Source organism: Nansenia antarctica, assembly GCF_963989245.1.
Source record: "Nansenia antarctica genome assembly, chromosome: 1".
NCBI lineage: Eukaryota > Metazoa > Chordata > Actinopteri > Argentiniformes > Microstomatidae > Nansenia > Nansenia antarctica.
Window position 1 is genome coordinate 77,089,976 of NC_137674.1, and position 16,601 is coordinate 77,106,576.

Below are 16,601 nucleotides of genomic sequence, written 5' to 3' on the forward strand. Positions count from 1 at the left end.
AGACCTTCTCCTGGAAAACACTAAACCGATGACATGCCATCTACAGAAACTATTTCTGGGCCATTCAAGGTCATTTATAGCAATCAAAACAGCTAATGTAGTTAACTAATAATAGTAATAAGTTATAGATCATATAAAAGGTCTCACCTATCCCAGCAGATGAACAGAACCTAACAACGACAGCTCTTTGTTGATAGCATTACTAGATAACAATCTGTGACATCAGCGAGTATCATGGTTCACCTTTGACCTCTTACATGCCTGGCCAACCTCAGCCTGCCTTCCTGCCCCGTCGCCACAGCCACACAGGCAACACAACCGACACCCCATAATAATACACACAATAATACAGCACACACACACACACTCTCAGGTACTGTACACTAACTTTTAGTATGTGAATTCACCATCAGGCTATATACTACATCACAGGCACCAACGGAGACCCAATCCATACCGCCTCTGACCCTTGGCGACATCTCATTACGTGTGTAATCAGATTTAGCGAAACAACAAGTGAACGGATGGCTCCTCCCAGACACCCGCTTCTCAGATGGACCTGCCTTAATGTGGGAGATTAATAGACTACTATCAGATCTGGGCTGCGATCGGAGGTATGATCCAGTTACCCTGAGAGATGATGGATGGTAAGAACACGGAGCAACCAGGGAGCTGTTAACCCTTTCAGGGAAGGTAGGGAGGGGAAAGGTGGGGAGGGTTTGAGTGCTGCTGTTGTGGGATGGATATGAAGGGTTGTGAGATGTCTACCCTGATATATGCTTGGCTTCTTCAATCTCCCTTAGGCTCTCCGGCATTGACAGCTCTACTCCCTCCTGACCATGCTGTATGTTAAATCACTTACAAACCTACTAATATGTGACTTGTTACAGGCAGTGCCCTGCATAAGTAATGGGACAGTGAAACATTATGTTCTTCTTTTGTCTCTATACATATCAAACATTTGGATATTAAAACAAACAGTTACTATGAGGTTAACATATAGATACTCAGCTTTTATTTGTTTGTATTTGTGTACACTTTTAACCCCCCCTTTGACCCTTTTTCAGGGTATTTCACTACTTTCTGCCCTGGCTTCTCTGTGACCTGTCCAGAGCATTACTGCATGTCACTGTAGCTATGTAGCTGATGTGATGAGTTGGTCTTCTACATACACTAGAGTAATATCAGTGTTAGCTACTCTTGGCTAGCGAGGGCGGGCGGGCTGCCACTAACCCTCATCCTAAAGGGTGGTGATTGTGGCCTAAGTGTCCCCTAGTGACCAGCAGTTGGTGCGCTGGACTAAACAAGATTAGCTAGTGTTTAGCGGCAGCAAAGCAATATCGTGTCCACACTCATCAGAAAACATGTCTTTCTGTACCTTACATTGTCCCTGTGCAGGAAAACCTAATAGCCCACTGTGCTTTTGCCAGCTAAGTATAATGTACCATAAAACATAAAATAACTCGTTTCACATGGCACGGCTATAAAACTAAGATGTGCTTTTCAACAGCAGGTTTTGAGACACATTACAGTCGGGACCGCCTAAAAGCCCATGGACTGAATCCTAATTATCAATAAATAACACAACAAAATGTAAAAACACAACAAAATGTAAAAACAAATGACCATGAGAAATCATCATCTCCTCCATCAGCCTCCTTACATTTGCCACAGCGACACTTCTGTAATAGAGATCACTAATTACGGTTCAGGATCTAAAGATGAATATGAAGTCAGCCAGTGTCTCTACGACAGTAATGGAATATTCCAGAACAAAGGGATATCATAATGAATGTATCATAGGGGTAGATTCATTTGAAACAGGGCACACAGGCAGAGACAGAACAAAGATGAATTTAAATATGTATACGTATAGGGAAACACATTAAACTACTAAGATTAAAAGCGATAAGATAAAAACTACAAGATTGGTTTCAACAAACCAACTCTGTGAAATTATATCAATCAGAAATACTAGCAGTGGAAATATGAAATAGGGTTGGTTCTTACATCCCTCTGTGTTTTAGTCTGTGATCTGAAGGACAGCAGAGGGAGAGAAATGACTGGAGGATGTATGCTTTGAGATCACCAGCATCACTTGTGTGAGAATGCTTTATCAGAGTTTCCTCTTGAGAAGAAATAGAACATGTATCTGTTGTTTATGTGCTACAGTGGGGGTTTTGTCATGACAATGTTGTATGTACAGTAGTGTAATGAGGTAGTGTGTTATTACCTAGGTATAAGAACAACTTGCTGTGTTACTGGGAGGGTTAGATGACTCAAAATCATTAGAATCTAACTGAAGCATTGTCATGTTCTTAAATAGGCACTAAAATGTTCCCCTCAGTGGAGTGAAGCCAAGGTCAGGACTCTTGGTATCTGCAGGACTGGAGACTCAGATGTCCTTGTGAGACAGATAAGGATCTCTGCCAACCCCTCCTTGCCCCTCCCCCTCCCTCCCTCCCTCCCTCCCTCCTGATCGATACACAGAGAAGGAGACAGCATTTTAGTACACAAACAGTTCCGGCAGGCGATGAGAAAACCCCTCCAAAAATACCACCTCATATTGTAGATATGGAAACAGAGAAATTACAGCTTAACAGGAAAGATGGGCTGATCTGTCCATGATGCTACAGTCCTGATTTGTGAATTAGAATCACTGGCCGAAAGTTATCAGCATGACAAGGCATAGTCCAGGCTTTCTTAGTATGCAGGGGCTGTGCTGTGCTGTGCTGTGCTGTGCTGTGCTGTGCTTTGCTAGGGCTAGGCTGGGGCTGGGCTGGGGCTGGGCTGGGCTGGGCTAGGCTGGGCTGGGCTGAACTATGTAGTGTTTGACTATGCTGTGCTGTGTTGTGCTGTGCAGTGCTGTGCGGTGCTGTGCGGTGCTGGGGGTTTTAGCTACATCACCAGGAGACAAAGAGGGTAAATCAGAGGGAGAGGACATGGTCCCAGGCCCTGAGTTTGGAGCTACAGATGTGTGGTGACTGATCGCTCGCAGGCATGGTAATTACTTGGTACTTAACAGTCAGAACCTACAACGCACCTGCCAGAGGCTGCCACATGTTTCTCTCTCTCTCTCTCTCTCTCTCTCTTCTTACTCTCTCTTTATGTCTTTCTTTTCCCGCATTTCCCCCTCTCTTTCTCTTTTCATTCCTGTCGCTCTCTATCTCTCTCTCTTTCTTCCTCTCTATCTCAATATCTTCCTCCCTTCTCTCTCTCTATCTTGCTCCATATCACTCCGTCTCTCTCTTCTGCCTCTTTCTCTCTCTCTCTCCCTGTTCCGTGCTTGAAGCAGATGGGAAGCTGGCTGGGGGACACAGACATGAAGCATACAACCATATGCTAGATGTTTTCATCAAGGAGGTGTGTGTGCGTGTGTGTGAGTGTGTGTGTGTGTGTGTGTGTGTGTATATGTGTGTGTGTGTGTGTGTGTGTGTGTGTGTGTGTGTGTGTGTTTGTGCGTGTGTGTGTGCTTGTGTGTGTGTATGCATTTCAAACCAAGAGAAATTCTCTACACAAAAGGCATTTAGCTGTGGGGTATGCAGGAACCCGTATACATGCAGAACAGGGAGGGAGAAACCCTAGCCAGATAAATGGCCTACTTAGGCTGCAAGCAAATGTTAATGAAAATATTGTATTCCCATTACATTGTGCTCCATAACAACTAGTCAATAGCAATGCTTATCTAATACACACACACACACACACACACACACACACACACACACACACACACCATACAGTGAATTGTGGGGAACCTTCTGTTGTGAGGAGCTGTTAGGTGCTAATCAGTTGCATCACAACAAAGTTATTTCAACATCAACACCAGAGGATGCTAGTTGGCTAGCCAGATTTCCATCAAATATGTTCTTAGCGACACCGAAAACAGCATAACGGGCCAATGATGAAATTAGTGTCATTAGTAGTTTAGTAGAACAGTGAGGATAAGTTTGGGGAAATCTTTGCTGGATGTCACTGTCTAGACCCTACAGCTTTTCCCAAAACGAAGGGCGTAGTCTTATGGATTTCCATTTGTTACCTATAGCCTTCTCACCCTATACCTATTCTAATCTAGCAGTAACAATATCATTTAGAGCAGAATGGCCCCTTGATATTGCCCTCTGCTGACCTCCTCCCAGTACAGATACAGACACACACCAACAGTGGAGGTAATTCCTACAGTTAAGGAGTTAATCAATAGTCAATCTCCTCCACACAGCGGAGGCTGTTACTGTGTAAAGTAATGAGACATCACCAGTGTCATTCCCATCGAAATAACTTGTGCGGTTATGTCATGTCATTAAAGGGTAATAACCTATGTTATGTCATGTCATTACAGGGTAAACAGTCCAGTGATTAGCCTATAGGTGTGGGGGTGGGGTGGGGTCCGGGGTGGGGTGGGGGGGGGCAGGCATCATTTCCAGGTCATGACCCTGTGGAGAATGAATATACTTCTTCAAAATGTAGACGTCATATCTGATTCACTTCTGTCCAAATAGGAGAGCATATTCCAGTTTCAGAAAATAAAGGCTATGCGTAGCAATAACGTTACTTTTTGAAGTGCCTATAGAAAAGCACTGGATCCTCCTCTCTCTCTCTCTATTTCTCCCTCCCCCTCTCTAACCCTACCTCTCCTCTCATGTATCTCCCCCGTCTCTCCCTACGCTCTCTAACCCTCACTTCCTCCCCTGTATCTCCCCTCTCTCCAGGCAGTAGTCAGGGCCAGGCTCCAGTCCTCATTAACCCACTGGTTGATAAATCAGAGAGCAGCGGCCGGGGTGCAGGTCCACGCTGTTACCAAGATAAGCCGAGGCTGCAGGCTAGCACATCTCTCTCTCTCTCTCTATCTCTATCTCCCTCTCTCTTGCTCTCTATCCTCCCTCCTCTCTCTCTCTCCCTCTCTCTATCTCCCTCTCTCTCTCTCTATCCCCCCTCCTCTCTCTCTCTCCCTCCCCCCTTGTCTCTCTCTCTCACTCTGCTTCTCCTCCTCTCTCCTTCACTCTCTCTCTCTCTCTATCCCCCCTCTCTCTCTCTCTCTCTCTCCCTCCCCCCTTCTCTACCTCTTGCTCTGCCTCTCCTCCTCTCTCCTTCACTCTCTCTCTCTCTTTCTCTATCTCTTGCTCTGCCTCTCCTCCTCTCTCCTTCACTCTATCTCCCTCTCTTTCTCTCTCTCTCCCTCCCCTCTTCTCTCTCTCTTGCTCTGCCTCTCCTCCTCTCTCCTTCACTCTCTATCGCTCTCTGTCTCCCTTTCACTCCCCCCCCCCCGCTCTCCACTCCCCTTTCTCTCCCTCACTCTCTCTCTATCTCCCCCCTCTCTCTGTCCTCCAGTCAGTGATGTATGGATCTGCTAGGGCTAATAGGAGTGTATTGACAGGGAAATGGTGTGCTTATCCTTACCCCTGCTGCAGAGCACTGGGGAGAGCTCCCCAAAGCAGATGGAGAACACTTTAGGGAGAGGAGGAAGAGGGGGAGAGGGAGGAGAAGAGGGGAGGAGGAAGAGAAAGGGACAGGGAGGGAGGGGGAGGAGGAGGAGGAGGGATGGATGATCCTGGCTTTCCAGCTTTATTGTGGCTAATTAATCTGAAGTTTAGCGCCCCGAGACCGACACCGTTTCTGGAACCTGCTGTAGTGTATAATAATTTTCGATCCAGTTCTGATACATAAACATATCGACTAGTGTATAGAAATATCTTATGGAGCCATGGCTGACATACTGAAGGCTATTATAGAAATACAAATACTTCCTAGATTTTCTGTTTTGCTCAACACTGTTGATGCCACTGGTAGGGATTACAGGAACAGTGAGACCACACTGAGATGCACTAAACCCACTCCAATATCTACGTATATCTGGGGTCAGATCTGTGTGTGTGTGTGTGTGTGTGTGTGTGTGTGTGTGTGTGTGTGTGTGGGTGTGGGTGTGGGTGTGCGTGTGCGTGCGTGCGTGCGTGTGTGTGTGTGTGTGTGCACTGTGCATGCATGTGTGTGTCAGTCCTCATAACGCTGGTAAACTTTGTCCCTTTAACATATACATATGTAATGTTATGTTTATACATAAACATATTAACATATCTTCAACTGGCTCTTCTTCTCTTCCCGGTGGTCTCCCCCTGTTCTCCCACCGGGGTACCAGACCCTATAGACGCCCAGCGCTACAGGGAGGGATAGCCAGACAGAGATGGGGCTCAGGCCTGGGGCATTACTCTTCCCTGACACCAGCCAATACATCAAGATGTAGTCTCCACTCCGGTGGTGAGGTCTTTAATGTTGGAGTCAGTAGGTTATCACTATGGGGACTGCACCTTGCTCAAACGGCCATCTCTATCAACTCTGTACCATTCTGCTGCTAGGGGTGGGGGTCGGCGGGGGGGGGGTGCCCTAATGGTAACACTTCATCAGAGAGAGGAAATCTAAATGGGGGAATGGAACATACAATTGCGGTGTACAGTTTCAATGTTACGCTGTTTAAATAAACATAATGTGACAGGGTTTGCTGAAAAAGTCCTCAAGTAGGGCAAGGTCATTTTTTTGTTTTTTCCAGATTATGAAAGAGCAAATTGTAAGCTTTCAAATGGTATGTAAAATAGTTAAGGGAACGAAGATATGCTTATTTGAATGTTGGTACACCACAAACCAAAAGAAACTTCCTCTGAAGCAAAACAGCTGCTAGTAGCTAGCAGCTAAGAAGGAACATCACTATGGACATCTAACTGCATGTTTATAACATCACAACATGCTGATAGAACATCAACATGCTAAAAGCACATAAGTACACATAATTAGATGATCACACATCCTAAAACGTGTACAAAGTTTGTTTACAAGTCTTGTATCTCTTACCCAGTAGCCTATGGCAGACGATAGAGTGAATCCAATTCAGACATTATAAGTATTTAGAGATCCTAAAACTGTTATTTGTTATATCAAGTGGGCTCTTCAACAATTAACTTTTGTTATATGAAAAACGGAAAACACATTTTTTGGGAAAAAAATATATTTTTGGTCATTTGCTCGACTTGGGAATTGCCGTCATACAGACCTTTTCACCAGAACGTGTCACATATATGCATATAGTGTGATAATACACATTCCATCAAGGGCAAGTGCTGGACTGAATCACAGTTTCAATGGAGTATCTCTTTTTATTTTTATTATCTTGAATTATGCCTGAACTATTATGCCCTATGTCTTGTGCTGAAATGCAATGTCAGGAACCGAAGCCTAAGAATAATCAAAGCACATACAAGGATGCTATTTTAAATTGTTTGAGTTGATAACCTGATCTGTTCTGCCATGGAAGAAAGAAATTGACAAAAGTATTCCTACTTACATCTGTGTACGCATACACATACACATACACACACAAACTCAGTACTCAGACAGTACTTTAGTTCACTTTGCAGTTCTCACCAGGGATCACAGACTTACCAAGCTGTCCCAATCTATAATAAATACTCTTCACACTAAACATATCTCAGCCTCTACATTCACACATGAATGAGGAATACTCTTTCATTATCCAGCAGGCACTCTCCCTCTCTCCTAGGTCTTTTCCCATTAGAGAACATGCCATTTCTGTTGAACAGGGTGCCAGACTCTCTACAGTAAACTACAGTGTATTAGGGAGGTTGCAGGACTCTAACCAGAAGTATTCTCTGAAGTATCGTCTGAAGTATCGTCTGAAGTAGTCTTTGAAATAAGCCGCAGTTTCCCTTTACCGTTGCTGAGTGACCTATGGTTATATGAAGCAGTAGCTTATGAGTCAAAGCCCCTGCAGGATAATAATGCAGGATAAAAACGATTATGGCAGACCTTCAAACATTTGAATATTACACCGAAAAGCAATATTGAAAGGGCCGATGCTTAAAAACAATCGAGAAACGTTATCATCATTGTCTACTCTACACAATACGATGTCGGGCGGACACATCTGGGTGGGAGAACGTGATGAGCGAAAACAATTTACAGTCGTTCGACGTGCCAACTCTCTCTCTCTCTCTCTCTCTCCTCTCCTTTAGAGGAGACCACCTAGGACTGGCACTACAGCTGCTCTTCAACGGCTGCCCTGGGCAACCACTTCACTCCTAGCCTAATGGCTGGAGTCAGTCCCTAAGTTCAAATTGACAGTTTTACAGCGCTGGGAGAGGGGGCCCTCTCTTACACGCTCGCCCGCAGAGGAACATTCAGCCTGGTAGAACTGGACCCGCCAGGCAGGGGCATCAGAGTTTTGTGTGTCGATAATGAGGCTGCTTAGCTGCCATCTGGGCCGTCATAGCAAGGTTGGCGCGCTGGTGCGCTGGCACACCGCCTGGGCCAGATGCTTCCTGGGTATTGCCACACTGAGGCTGCTGGGTACTGCAGCTCTGCAGCACAGCGTTCCCGTCTCTCTCTCTCTGTGGGGTTCAAACGGTCTGGGGAGAGGCCCGTGGAGCGCCCTGGGACGGTGAAGTGGGAGTTGTCCATTTAGTCAGCTCAATTAGACACTCTTCAACCGACCCAGTAGGTGTTTGAAGACTTAATACTGTGAGCCTGTTTGGGTAATTATGGTAGAAGCTGTCGATTGTACCTGCATATTAACAGTCGATGAACGGTTTCAGTTCATGGCCACAGAAGATGTTAAACAGCATCATTTCAAAGCGCTCTTTGTGAGAAGAAAGGAGAGGTATCCAAACAGAGCAGCTAGGTCAGTGATATTCACAGCAATGTAGTTTCCCCTTCAGCTAAGTGCACTTAATACCAACCGTCTTACTCCCTTCTTTACTGCATAATTATCCCTCCCTCGGCCCACAACCCCACACTGTGACAAAAATCTGTATTGTTTGTTATCTATGGAAAGCAGAAGCATTCTAATTACTAGCCTCCTCCAACGACGCAGAGGAAATCGGTCTGAGTATCTGTGCGGTTCAGTAGTAACTTGATAAGGCCCAGAATTTACTCGATGAGGTAAAAAGTTCCTGACCAAGCAGGCTGTGCTAGTTGTTGTTCCCCGAGGGGCAGGGAAACCCTATCTCCCCTGCAGAAGAAGCAACGCAGGCAGCAGCTGAGGCAGAGGCAGAGGCAGAGGCAGAGGTGGAGGCAACAGCAGAGGCAGAGACAGAGGCTGAGGCAGAGGCAGAGGCAGAGGTGGAGGTGGAGGCAGAGGTGGAGGCAACAGCTGAGGCAGAGGCAGAGGCAGAGGCAGAGGCAGAGACAGCAGCTGAAGCAGGCAGAGGCAGAGGTGGAGGCAGACGTGGAGGTGGAGGTGGAGGCAACAGCAGAGGCAGAGGCAGAGGCAGAGGCAGAGGCAGAGGCAGAGGCAGAGGCAGAGGCAGAGGTGGAGGTGGAGGTGGAGGTGGAGGCAACAGCAGAGGCAGAGGCAGAGGCAGAGGCAGAGGCAGAGGCAGAGGCAGAGGCAGCAACATCCTCCCTGGTAAGCACTTCTTATCCAGACCATCACTGCAGGCCGATAGCTCCAGCAGGGTAATATCCAGTAACAGCAGCTTTATGTGCGATCCAATACTCTGGATCAATCCCTGGCCTGGGCAGAGGAGGAGAGGAGGAAGAGGTCCCTGTCTCCCTCTCCCTCTCTCTGTTTATCTGTTAGTCTGTCTGTCTGTTTGACTGTCTGTCTGTCTGTCTGTCTGTCTCTCTGTGCCTGTCTGTCTCTCTTCATCTCTCTCTCTCTCCCTCTCTCTCTCTCTCTCTCTCTCTCTCTCTCTCTCTCTCTCTCTCTCTTTCTCTCCCGATCTCAACACACAACGGCAGCCATACCAAGAATAACTACAGAAAAACAAAGCTCTTAACTCACCCTTAAAATGATTGTTTTTTTATCAAGGCTTTCTATTTTAGAGAGAGGACTCCGATAGCGAGATTAATGGATGCCTAAAAGTGAAACTGGGTTTAGTGCTTGTCTGGCCATGCAGAGATTATATCGAAGACAGCTCCAAACAACACTACTTTGTCTACGACTGGAAGATCCAAACTAAATAATAGCCATCAATTCAGCGTATTTTGTGGATTTTTATTATTTAGCAACTTCCAAAATAACTTTCGTCATTCCAACCAAATGCCATTGTTTGGGAATGTTCAGGAAATAATTACTTGTCATATCTAGCAACTTGTCTAGAATGTTTTCAGAATTAGATTCTCATAATTGTTCAGACCTTTGTCTGATAGTAATGTAACCCACAGCTTCGCTCGCCCAGGTTCAGAGATACTTTTCCACATAAATGTAAAGCAGCATGAAAGCCAGTGAGCTCAAGTCTTTTTTTCCCCCCAAGTATGCAGTAGTATGTCAGATGTTCCAGAGCCTCAAGGCTTGCCTTCGTTCTGGGCGAGACTGAGGAGAGGAGGGGGGGGGGGGGGGGAGAGAGAAAGAGAGAGAGAGAGAGAGAGAGAGAGAGAGAGAGAGAGAGAGAGAGAGAGAGAGAGAGAGAGAGAGAGAGAGAAAGCACGAAAGAGAGAGACAAAAAGCACCACAGAGAGCAAGAGAGAGAGAGACAGAGAAAGCAGGAGAGAGGCAGAGGCAGAGAGAGAGTGAGAGAGAGAATGAAGAGAGTGAGTAGAATGAAAGATAAAGGAATACTGTAATGAAACACCAATACTTTGGGGAGTTTTGTCCCATATACATTTTCCCATGTGACCATAGGGAGCCTACTTCTGAATTACTGTATATTATAATTCTATACATTAGAATTAGTCTTTACCTTTATAATCCACTTAAATTCAAATACCACCAAAATACTTATGACACCCCCAAATCCAAAATCCCAAAACTTGTTCCAATCATCATTATTCAAAATAATATTTGGATAATTAAATATTGAACACTACTGAAACTTTAATTAATTAATAATAATAATTAAAATAATAAAACACATTTTAAAAGCTCTTTATCTACAATAATAAATATACAAATAAATAAAGTCATTTTAGAACACATCATTAGAAATGATTATGCTTATATATTTTTCAAGTGCTTTAGTTCTTTGCTATAACATTTCTGAAAATAAAGGACCTAGACTAAGTGTTAATTCATGGAACTGACTGAAATAATACATGACTCAAAATAATTTAATTAAACACAGACAACATACTACAAGAGGACACTGAAGTAGTTTCCTCTCAATTCCAGTCCACTACATTTCCCCTTCTCCCTACCCAATGGCCTTAGCCGGGGTAGATGGGTCTTTCAATTGATTTATCCAATAAGAGACAAGAGTAGTTACTGTGTTTTACTCTATAGAGCAGTAGTGATAAATCCTGAAGTCAGCTGCCATACAATGTACAGCGCAAGCAGTCGATATGGAAATGACCAGTTTGTGAATGACTTTGGCATCACCAAGGGAAAACATAGAGAATGGAAAATAAGACTTGTGCATTGACAAAAATGTGCATTGTTATTTATTTATATTTTTAAGAGAACCACTTAATTGCAAATTATTGTACGGGTGTATTTTTTAACCCATTTAGCATATTTCCATAAAACAACAAATGATGATATCCCTTAGTGCTGTTTATGGCACAGAATACATCCAAAGGAATCACATTTACAATCATACTCATGTAATCACAATCAGTAGGAGACACAATCAAGCACAATAAAAGAATCACTACATTTACAAACATAATCAATTGTATAAACTAAACACTTGCAGAAACACATATCCCAGACCAAGTTAAGCAGATTTAAAATAAACAGAACAAGCCAGTATGGAGGACAACAGGTCTTCAGGTACTTTGAGAGCAAGGAGAGAGAGCGTCTAGCAAACCAAAGTCTATAGTCAGGAGAGTTTCTCTTACCTTGAGTTAGCATTTGGTTTAGATGAGTCTGGACTGAGAAGAGACACACCATCAGGAAAGTCTTGAGATAAAGAATATCTTTCTTCCACAGGCATCATAGGCCATGGGGCAGCCAGAACCGTTCAAGCAGAGCAGGCTAAAGCAGGGTAGAGTAGATAGATGCAGCCAGCCAGTCAGCTGGTCGGTCGGCCCGTCGTCCAGCCTAGCCCGAGAGAAGCAGTGAAGGGAGAGAGAGAGACGGGTCGGCAGACAGGGAGCTGGGAGCTGGGAGCCCGGCGATGGCTAAGTGGGCTATGGGTCTGCTGGTGGCTTTTTCAGCCTCTCCGTCCCTGAATGAAAGCAATCCCTAAGACTGCATGGGTAATGAGATCCCGGCTCAGGAGATTTTAGCTTTCTTAATCATGTTCATAATTAATTCAAGAACATTGATAATTTCATTACATTCTTTTTGTCTTATCAATAAATGATGTGCCTGCACTTTTGGTTCTTGTGTACGGGAGAGAGGGAGGAAGAGAGGGAGTGAGGGAGGGAGAGTGAGGGGATACTCAGAGTAATACTGCACTAAAAGCACAGGAGATGAAAATGATACAAACAGGGAAGTGGTAATTATAATCTTTGACCAGGCCACCGGCAGCACAATATGAAGTCAAGTGGCCACAAATAATTAATAAGGCCTCCTGGTGTGTGTGTGTGTGTGTGTGTGTTTGTGTGTGTGTGTGTGTGTGTGTGTGTGTGTGTGTGTGTGTCTGTGTGTGTGTGTGTGTGTGTGTGTGTGTGTGTGTGTGTCTGTGTGTGTGTGTGTGTGTGTGTGTGTGTGTGTGTGTGTGTGTGTGTGTGTGTGTGGTGGAGGTTGGAGGTGCAGACTAATGTCTTGTAAGTATATTGGTTTTGTTTGCCCAACATATTTCATGAGGCGCACCTGCTGTAGCTGTTTTAAACACAAGGCACAAGGAACAACATCAATTTGTCACACCAACACAGTGAAGGCACAGTGTAGTGTTGTACCAACCGAACGCGGTTGAGTTAGCAGCAATGCTAAGTGTTCCCTCACCTTCAAATAGGGGGGAGGGAGGGAAGGGGGGGGAGGGGGGGGAGGGGGTAGTGGAGGATGAAGTTACAGACACTGTACTGTAGCACTTTTCTAAGACCCCTCCCCTCTCCTCCTCTCTCCTCTCTTCATCTCCCCTCCTTCCCCCACCTGCCCTCTCTGAGGTCAAAGAAAGAATAAAAACCGACTGTGCACTGCCCGTCTGCACATATAGGAGCAGGAGTTAACATATGAAATAATGAGGTAATATGCATTTTTAATAGTTCATCTTTAGACTGTTCAATAACCCATCACCCCTGTCATCCATATTATAGATTCCCTCTTCTATCAATGATCTCCCTGGAACTTTCTTTAAAACAGTCACTGGAAATAGAATGGGGTGGGGGGGGGAGGGGGGCGAGGGTAAAACGAGTGTAATGGATATCTCTGTCGCCGTCTAAAAATACTCCTGCCCCTGAATGAGAATGATATCGTTTAGGACAGACGACACTGAACGAACACTGCCTGTTCCTTCACGGAGAGGAAGAGAAGAAGAAGAAGAAGAAGAAGAGAGAAGAAGAAGAAGAAGATGAGAGAAGAGAGAAGAAGAGAGAAGTGGTGGTTAATTTGAGGGATGGGGAGGAGCTGGTGTAGTGGGCAGTGAGTGATTGACTCCCCTGTCGTTGGTCTAATCTGATAACAATCTAGACATGGAGGTTGTCTCTTCTGGTCAGGTCAGAGAACAATCACTTAGAGGGATTTTAACACACCTCACCCACTCATAGTATTATGTTGTATTGTATTTTACTGTGTTGTATTTAATTGTACTGTATTGAAATAAATGTACATTTACATTTTGGACATTTTTGGGCAATTGAATTGACTGTTTTGTCTCATTGCCGTATATGACTGTAGAGCTCCATAGTGGGTGAAAAACAATGCCCACCAATCTTGTGTGGCAATAAAAGGATCTTGTATCTTGTATGAGCTCCGTTAAATACTGAGTGCATCTCAATCATTTAAGAGGCTTCCTCTCCCTCTCTCCTTTCTTTGTCTCCTCTCCTTATCTCCCTTGATCTGAACTACAAGTTAAAAGCACATCTAGGCTTCCTCCATATTGCTTCAGCTATCCTGTGTATTAGCATTGCAAGATAGACTGACGGGAGGGAGGCAAGGGGAGAACACCATTTTGCAAATAGATGGTCCTCATTCCTAAATACGTAGGTGTGACTGTCCCTGGATGTCTGTGTTATGTGATTGGCTAGGATGGTTGAGCTGCTGGGGTCACAACAGGCTTTATAATCAGTGGTTACTGACGTATTGAGGCCTTCAAGCTGCAATAAGAATGCTGTGTGAAAGCAAGACATTCCCCAAGCCGGAGCATTCCGCCAGATTCCTGTCACAGGCGACATCGTGCTACAATATGGACTGGCAGGTACGAGACATTAGAGATTAAACTACATTTATGTCCTATTTATTCCTGATCCGCCACAGGCCTTTTCACTGAGATATGACCGGACCAATGAAACAGGCCTTTAATAAAATAAAAAAGAAAAGAGGTGGGAAATAGAGATTTATGTCCTCCATTTTGACGGGACTTGATATAAGGTGTTCATAACAAGTTTTGCATTTTATTCCTGGTCCCCCACACACATTTTAATCATGTTTTATGCGATCTATGTATGCCGCACTCATCCTCCCCACCCTCCCCCTTTTCTGTGTCCCTCCCAAACAGATTGCCACAATACTTGTAATGATGGTTCTACCCAGCTGTGCTGAAGGAGAAGGGGAAGGGGGCAATGGGCGATAGTATTACCATAATAATCCCCCCCCCCCTCCCTTGGTCCCAAGGGCCCATGTGGAGAGTGGGTGGTGGTGGTGGTGGTGGTGGACTAAGGAGGAGTAATTCCACTGTGGAAGGGACTCATCTGGTCCTGGGGCTGTAGGGTAGCGTAGCGTGAGCGCTAGCGTGAGCTGAGCTGACTGGTGAGCCTGTGCCTGTATTTGCCTGTATATGCCTGTGTGTATCTGTGTGTATCTGTATGTGTGTGTGTCTGTGTGTGTCTGTGTGTATCTGTATGTGTGTGTGTCTGTGTGTATGTGTGTGTGTCTGTGTGTGTCTGTGTGTATCTGTATGTATGTGTGTGTGTCTGTGTGTGTCTGTGTGTGTCTGTGTGTGTCTGTGTGTGTCTGTGCTGGGGCTGAGTCAGCCTGTAGGCGATGTAATAAAGCCTGCTCCTCGCTGCTGCTGCTGCGACTGCAGAGGAGAATAAATATAAAATATAAAACAGTGGAACGTCAAGCAGGAGACGGCCCTCCAGTCAGAGACTTACATCCTAATAATTAGGCCCCCTTCCAATAAAACAGGGATTTGTGGGTAGGGTATGCATCCTTTTCCACCACTGTTTACTGCAGCTGGGTGATGCCTATTCTGCAGTCTCTCTTATTAAGGTGGTTCTCTATCCACCCGAACGTGGAGAGTGTTTTTATTTTTTTATTACGCAGGTAAAACAATAATTGAGATTATCTTTTACATGTCACTTTTATATATATATATATACAGTATGTGTAAAAACCAAATTCGTCAACCTGCTAAAATGTCTTCAGCTGATGAATACTATAAAATATATATTTTGTGTCATCATCTCCATCTTTCTTTTGGGAGGAATAATAATGTGTCCCATAAAGCTGCTGTTATGCTGCATAGTGAAGGAGTTGAGCATTTCGTGACGTTAGAATTATAAGGTTGTATCTCCATTTTTGTCAAAATGGAGTTTTTTACATAATCTGATCCATTAGGTGTTTATTAATGCCTGTGTGGTTTAAATGTTGACATTTTTCAGTTAGTATTTCATCAAATACAAAGGTTCCATCTCACAAAACATAATGGAATGTAAAAACGTTGACGCTCAATATCTCTGAACTACCCTAAACGAAGATAGAACCTTATCATTCGAAGCTCACGATTTACTGGTTACGATACACATGGAGAAGGGACTGCACAAGGGGAATATGGACTGAATGTGTCGAACCTGGAAGGGACAAGAGAGTAACGCGTCCCTGTGGGTCGCTCCGTGTGACGGACTGAGCTACATCAGGTACACACGGAGCACATTCTGTTTCCTACCCTTCAGCTTGGAGCCTTGTCCTTCATTCTAAACCTCCCACTTGAACCCACAAATCTCTATCCCTCTCTCTCTCTCTCTCCCCTCCTCCTCTCTTCCTCACTCTCTCTCTTTCTCTTCTCATAGCAATGAAGCTTTGGTTTTTCTTCTTGATGGAGCTCTCTCCTCTCCCTATGGAGTGCCTCTCCCTGTCAGGGTTGTTACTAATCAATAGATGGAACCTGCAGGTGGTCGAGGCATCATGCCCAAACCATCCCGGTGGTGTGTAATCTCCTCACACACATACACACACACACACACACACACACACGCACACACACACACACACACACACACACACACACACACACACACACACACACAGTGCACCTGACGTGGTCTGTGTGTGTGAGAGAAGGGAGGAGAGATAGAGGGAGTGGCGCAGGGGCGAGGCAGGGGGTGTGGGCTAATTAATGTAAGCATTTGTCAGTGATTAAGCCTTAAACAGAAAAGGTCAGCTGAGCAGCGGAGCGAGCCATGTTCCGGAGCGTTCCGGAGCCGTGCTCTTAGGGCAGTCTAAACCTTTCCAAGCTAAATGGTAAAGATGTCATTTGGCAGAGGGGGGAGGCGGCCCTCCCTTGCCCAGCCCTAACACAGGGGTCACTGGTTCTTCACTGTCCATTACCCCC